Source organism: Cupressus sempervirens, chromosome 8 (genome assembly GCF_028749045.1).
Source record: "Cupressus sempervirens isolate cs-2001-9-10 chromosome 8, ASM2874904v1, whole genome shotgun sequence".
Lineage (NCBI taxonomy): Eukaryota > Viridiplantae > Streptophyta > Pinopsida > Cupressales > Cupressaceae > Cupressus > Cupressus sempervirens.
Window position 1 is genome coordinate 58,596,354 of NC_143125.1, and position 7,564 is coordinate 58,603,917.

The window sequence follows — 7,564 nt, forward strand, 5'->3', positions numbered from 1 at the left end:
AGACAACAGGAAAACTGCGGGTTGCAAGAAATTGTTAAAGACTAAGGTGATATCATGGTCAGCAATGAGGTGATCAAGGTGGCATGCCTGTTGAATAAACCACGAGTGCAATTGTTTCTTTAAAGAATCCTTCCCTTGCTTGCATGGATAGGAACCTACACTCCTCTGTACATACTTATATGAATATGGCGATATTTCTTTTAGTGTTAGCAAGTTGATATACATATATCACTTTTTATTCACAACAAATGCTGGCGGCTTCATATCATCCAGCTTATGAAATTTAAAACATTTTCCATTGTGAGGAAGAACCATGAGTTGAGGGTTAATCCGTTAGCAATTGACAGTGTATGGAATGAGGTCGCTGAGTCAATTTGCAAGATTGTTGGTCCTTTCAAAACATCTTTCTCTGCACTTTATGAAGGGAACGACTTGCACTTTTGGCTTTATTCAAGTTTACTTATGTGCGTTCCCGCACTTTGTATTGATGGGTTATTGCGACTAGCTAAAAAGCCCTAGTTGTTTTATATCTTCGCTTCTTCTTTGTTGGTGGTGAATAAAGGGTCTCTTTTGTTTGATAGTGGCCATGCTTCCACAAAACTCGAGCTATTATACTCACAGCTTTTCTTCTTCAAAAACTCGAGAAAGCTCTGAGACAAAGCTTCAGTCTATGATATGGCTCCAACAGCATATTCTTATTCTTTCCTTTTACCATCACAGGATTCCTCTTTCTTGAGATGCATTTGGCTTCTTTCAATAACCAGCCAGTTAGTGATTCTGCCAAAGAGTGTATTCGAGGCTCAATGGTTAATGGTGAGAGAGAAACTCAAAAGATAATAACCTTCTCAAAGAAGTTAATAAATACACGTTTTTGGAGAGGTTAATTAACCTACTCCAAAATGCATATTTTTAAAGTTATCATTAACCTTTTGAGAGGTTAAGAAAAACGTATTTTTGGAGAGGTTAATTAACCTACTCCAAAATGAACAATTTGAAAGTTATCATTAACCTCTTGAGAGGTTAATGGTTAATGATAGACTTGAAAATACGTATTTCGGGTCACAACATTAACCTGCGATAAGTTGAATCTTAGAAGCCAGATTTTAAAAATTTCAAATGATGTGCGGAGCTAGGAATGAGCCGGAGACATTAAGATTTAGAAATTCACAAAAGCTCAGAGATAAAATTGCCAATTAAAAGCTTCAAACCAGGCATATTTCAAAAAAATTAACCGAAGCTTATAACCGGGCAACAAACTGATAATAATCAATTAATTAAAATTTTATCAAATAAATAAGTTTAATTATTTAATTAATATAAAAGAAAAATAAATAATGCAACGATTCAATTTTTAGAAGAAATAAAATGATTAATTAACGATTTCAGAATTCTATTTAACTATTGTGTGTTCTACTTCTAATTTGTTCTATGTTATTGTGATTTACTTCTGAATAAATAGATTGGTAGACTGTCCGGACAGAAAGTAAAGAATGAAAAGAATCTATAATCTAGAAGCAATCGCTTTGTAATACTATATTATGAAGGAAACTTTGGACAAAGAAACAATGTGTTGAGCCTCTAGCTACTGCAAGAGCCTTGTCGCAATTTTATCGTGGGAAATCCAACCTACATTATCACGTGCAAATCGAAATGAATATAATGACCAAGTCAAGCCCACGTTTTATATCCCTCCGAATTGTTTATGTTATATTTGGCTGTTTGATTTAGCAGCTAACGCCAAAGCATAAATTGAAGCCACCGTAGCAATCGAATACATCAACGCCTCTTTGAATATGTAGCAGAGAGGAAAGGAGAATTGAAGGATAAGTCGGCAGGGAGAGCAATGGCAGAAAGAAGAAGTTGCATCATAAAAGCTGTAATTCTCGTTACGGTGCTTCTGTGTGTGTTTCATTGCAGTGCGGAAGAAGAGGAGGCCCCTTATTATTATTACCATATTGGGCAACTTCAGCAACAAAACAGATTTCCCATGCAAGCCCTTCAATCGGCTGAGTATGGTTAATATTGCAGCTTGTGGGCTCTATCTTGCAGTCGTAATTTTCTGTGTGGGCTTCGCTTATGTTAGTTCGAAATACATCAACATTTTCTTGTCCTCCATCGATGACGTTGGCGAATATGACATAATGTGGCGCCCCAGGATTCGATCTCGTAACCACAAGGCCAAATCCTGCTGACTTGTGCGATGGCAAATATGATTTAGTCTGCAGTTATTTTTCCTTTTTCTGGATTCAATTGGATACTCATAAATATTGTAAACTTTCCACACATTCCCACCGTGTGAGAAGCAAGGAATTGTGTGATATTTCTATTGGTAACTGACATCACAGTTTTATTTTGTATACTTTCCTCTCTTTAATATTACATAGCCTTCATTTTCATCCTGAGCTCCACTTCTGAAATTTTAATGGAAAAGATGTTTGTTTGTTTTTTTTTTTTTTTAAATGTTTGGCTCTACAAAATTAAAATTAGATTCAATTTGTATAAACCTTTGAAGGCGATCTGCTGTGTGTTTAGAACTATAGTGGGAGTTGTAGAATATGAACATCTAGACAATCTGATTTATCACAGCAAAGAAGACAAACAAACAAACAAACAGGCCTTCAAATACAATCTGTATTCAGAAACAGAGTACGCTCTGGTTTAGAACAGAATCAAATGAATAACTTTTTATTACAGATTACACAGATTTTTTTCACAACTCATTACATTTAATACCACTGCTGGTATATTTATTTAGAAAATAACTAATTAAAACTACTTCCTAATCTCAAGTTCTATACGGCAGCTTCAGCATGATTGCATGCATTATTAAGCATCAAATTTAGGAATTTATATGACTATTGATAAACTTTCTAAAAAAAACTGCCGATAACCATGCAATATAATAAGACTTTTATGTTAACTATTATGAACTGAAAGATCAGTGGTGGAACTGGAGTTTGCCATTTCCGAACAGCATCAATCTTGGCATTAATCTTCATACTCCCCCTTTATGCTGAGAGGACTCACAATCTGATCTCTGAGTACCAAAAACTGATCTTTTGCAACTGACTTTGTGAAGATGTCTGCAATTTGCTCCTTTGTACTGATGTACTTCAACTCAACCGCTTTATTTTGTACCAAATCTCTGATAAAATGTTGTTTCAGATCAAAGTGTTTGGTATTGCTGTGATGAACCGGATTCTTGGCCAATTTAATGGCATTTATGTTGTCACAAAAAATCACAGTAGGCTGAACCTGTATCTCTCCAATTTCTTCAAGAAGCTTTCTAAGCCATAAAGCTTGTGTACCAGCTGAAGTAATGGCAACATACTTTGCTTCTATAGACGAAAGACCAACCATGCTTTGCTTCTTTGAACTCCATGTGATTAAACCAAAACCCAAAGAAAAACAATTACCAGATGTAGATTTTCGGTTATCCAAGCTACCTCCCCAATCTGAATCACTAAAGCCAACAAGCTCAAACTTATTAGAAGAATAGTGAATGCCAAAATCTACTGTGCTTTTCACATACCTCAAAATTCTCTTAGCTGCCTTCATATGTTCCTCTGATGGATTTGTCATATACCTTGAAACCAATGAAATTGAATAAGCAATATTAGGCCTTGTGTGAGTTAAAAACATCAAACTCTCCACAATGCTCCTATATAATGTCTCATCAACAATTTCAGCACCATCATCTCTACATAATGTAACTCCATGAACAATTGGAGTGAAAAGAGGTTTACAATCAGCCATATCAAATTTCTTCAACATATCTTTTGCATACTTTTCTTGACAAATAAAAATTTCATCTTTACCTTGATAAACTTCCATGCCAAGAAAGTACTTCATGAGACCTAAATCTTTCATCTCAAACTCATTCATCATAGCAAATTTAAATTCATCTTTGAACTACTACCCATATATAAAAAATCATCAACATACAAACTCACAATGAGAATATCATTACCTTCTTGTCTGTAGTAAAGGGTAGGTTCACTCTTACTTCTTTGAAAGCCATTCTGCTGAAAATATCTGTCAATTCTTGCATACCATGCACGTCGTGCTTGCTTGAGGCCATACAAAGCCTTCTTCAACTTGTAGACATAATCTTCTTTGCCTTGAATCTCAAAACCTTGTGGCTGTCCCACATATACCTCTTCTTCTAAGTACCCATTCAAGAAGGCACTTTTCACATCCATGTGATGAATACTCCATTTCTTTTGAGCTGCAAGAGAGATTAGCATCCTAATAGTTTCTTGTCTTGCTACTGGTGCATAATTTTTTTCATAATCAATGTCATACCTTTGAGTGAAACCTTTAGCAACCAATCTTGTCTTGTGTCTTTCAACACTCCCATCACTATTATACTTGGTCTTATAGACCCATTTTGTGCGAATCTTTTTCTTCTCGTGTGGAAGATCTATGAGCTCCCATGTCTCATTCCTATGAATGGAATCCATCTCTTCATTCATTGGTTGCATCCAAACTTCATTAGCACATACATCTTCAAAACATGATGGCTCAAAATCAGCTTTAGCAAGTAATGCAAAATTTACTGTCTCACCTATTGGATCTTCTTTATGTGCTTGATTTTGACACCTCTCATAGATATCACTCAATCTTCTTACCTTCCTTGGAGGACTTGAGGATGGACTTGCTCTTGGGATTGGTGAGGGGTTTCTTGGTGGGCTTGGTGATCTTGAAATAGAACCATTAGTTGGCTGCTCATTATCATTATTAGCAATATCATCATCATCCAAAACTGATTTTGGCTTTCCAACATGTTGCTTTTGATGACCATAAACTCCCCCTTCATCAAAAATCACATCCCTTGAAACAACAATCTTATTAGTAAGAGGATTGAATAATTTATAAGCTTTGTTTTCCTCACTATAGCCATAAAAATACATGATTCACTTTTAGCATCTAGCTTTTGCCTATTCTGATCAGGGATGCGAACATAAGCCAAACAATCAAAAAATTTAAAATGATTTACGTTAGGCTTTTTCTCATACCATGCTTTATATAGAGTCATCTTGTGTAGGGCACTTGTAGGACTCCTATTGAGAATATATACGGCTATAGCAACTAAATCAGCCCAATAAGAATTGTTCAAACCCTTGGTTTATAACATGCTCCTTGCCATTTCTACCACAGTATGGTTCTTCCTTTCAGCCACTCCATTCTGTTGGAGTGTGTATGCAGTTGTGACTTGTCTTTTGATGCCATTCATCTCACAAAAATTCTAAAAATCCTTTGAGCAAAACTCTCCTCCTTGATTTGTTCTCAAACATCTGATTGTGTTCCCTTTCTCATTCTCTACACGAGCTTTAAATCTCTTAAATGTATGAAAGACTTCATCCTTAGTCTTCAAAAAATATACCCAACACATGCATGAGTAATCATCAATAAAAGTAATGAAATATGATGACTTACCCAAACTTTGTGTGTGCATTGGACCACAAATATTTGAATGAATAAGTTGAAGTGGATATTGGGCCCTCCATGCATTGCCTTTTGGAACTGATTCCCTTGAATGTTTTCCTTTTGCACACCCTTCACAAATCTGCTTATGCTCTTCAACCTTAGGCAATCCAAGAACTAATGCATTTGATGTTAGATTCTTCAAACTATTGAAATTCAAATGGCCATACCTGAGATGCCACAACCAACTTTTATCCTCATAAGCCATATTGACAAGCTGATTATCATTTTGACCAAACTTCAAAGGAAACATCCTATTCTTTGTCATAGGAACAACCGTAATCACTTTATTTTTTTTATTCTTATCATAGATAGTACAGTGCATGTTCTCAAATACCACTCTATAATTCTTCTCACATAGTTGCCCAACACTCAATAAATTATGTTGCAACTTGGGAGTATAATAAATATCTTGAACACTTTTCATAATAAATAATGCTGCAACATCCATAGTATTGTCATTACCAAGGGTAATATTGGATCTGTAACTATCATCAAGCTTTGAAAATATTTCTCTGTTACTAGACATATGGTTAGAGCATCCAGAATCCAAATACCAAACATCATTCACATTACTTTCACCTTTCCCATAACACAAAAATAAATTACCTAAGGAAGGATCCTCATCTTGTTGGGCATAATTTGCATTATTGTTACCTAATTTCAATCTACACTCTCTCCCTCAAAATGTCTATACTTATTGCAATGATAGCATTGGATGTTCCTTTTATCAAATCTGCCTCTACCTCTTCCTCCTTGAGCACCTCCTCTTCCTCTAGATCCTTTTGAAAAATTCTGATTTTGGCCCCTTCCCAAGCCTTTGTTGTTGTTACTACTACTGCTAGCACCATCCTTCTTTGAAATTTGCAATTGGGAAGCAAAAGCCTTCTCATTAACACTGGTAGATGTGTCCCTTATTCTATCCTCATGTGATATAAGAGATCCAACTAATTCATCATACTCCATGGTAGCTAAATTTTTGCTTTCTTCTATGGAAATTACTACAATATTCCATCTTGGGGTTAGAGATCTCAATACCTTTTGTATTATTTGCTCTTGAGCAATAGATTCACCCAAAGTGGCCATTTTATGAGTCACATCTTTCACTCTCACACAGAAATCTCCTGCACTCTCTATCTCCTTCATCTTCAAATTCTCATATTCTCTTTTTAAGGATTGTAGCTTCACAACCTTGATCTGTTCATTGCCATGGTAAGCATCTTTTAGATTCTTTCAACCTCTTTTGCTGTCTGTGCATCAGCAATTCGAAGAAACAGGCTCTTATCAAGAGCCATCTGAATGTGAAACAATGCCATTGCATTCTTCTTCTCAGCTTCTTTCTTCAATCTTCTGTCATTAGGTTGGAGAGTATTCCAATCTTTAGGCTCTTCATATCTGGATTCAACGATCTCCCAAAAATCTTTTTCAATCAAAAAAGTCTTCATCTTGATTGACCAATATTGGTAATCAACTCCATCAAACTCTGGGATTTGCAAATTGTTTGCCATGCTGTTGTCTTCCAAACACCTTCAGCTCTAATACCAAATGTAGAATATGAACACCTAGACAATCTGATTTATAACAGCAAAGAAGACAAAAAAAAAAAAAAAAAGGCCTTCAAATACAATCTGTATTCAAAAATAGAGTATGCTCTGGTTTAGAACAGAATCAAATGAATAACTTTTTATTACAGATTACACAGATTTTTTTCACAACTCATTACATTTAATACCACTGATGGTATATTTATTTAGAAAATAACTAACTAAAACTACTTCCTAATCTCGAGTTCTATACGACAGCTTCAGCATGATTGCATGCATTATTAAGCATCAAATTTAGGAATTTATATGACTACTGATAAACTTTCTAAAAAAAACTGTCGATAACCATGCAATATAATAAGACTTTTATGTTAACTGTTATGAACTGAAAGATCAGCGGTGGAACTGGAGTTTTCCATTTCCGAACAACATCAATCTTGGCATTAATCTTCATAGGAGTATCTAAAGAATGGAAAACAGGGCCAAATCGAGTACTACAAGAGTTCTACACCAACACAATATTTTTATTGATC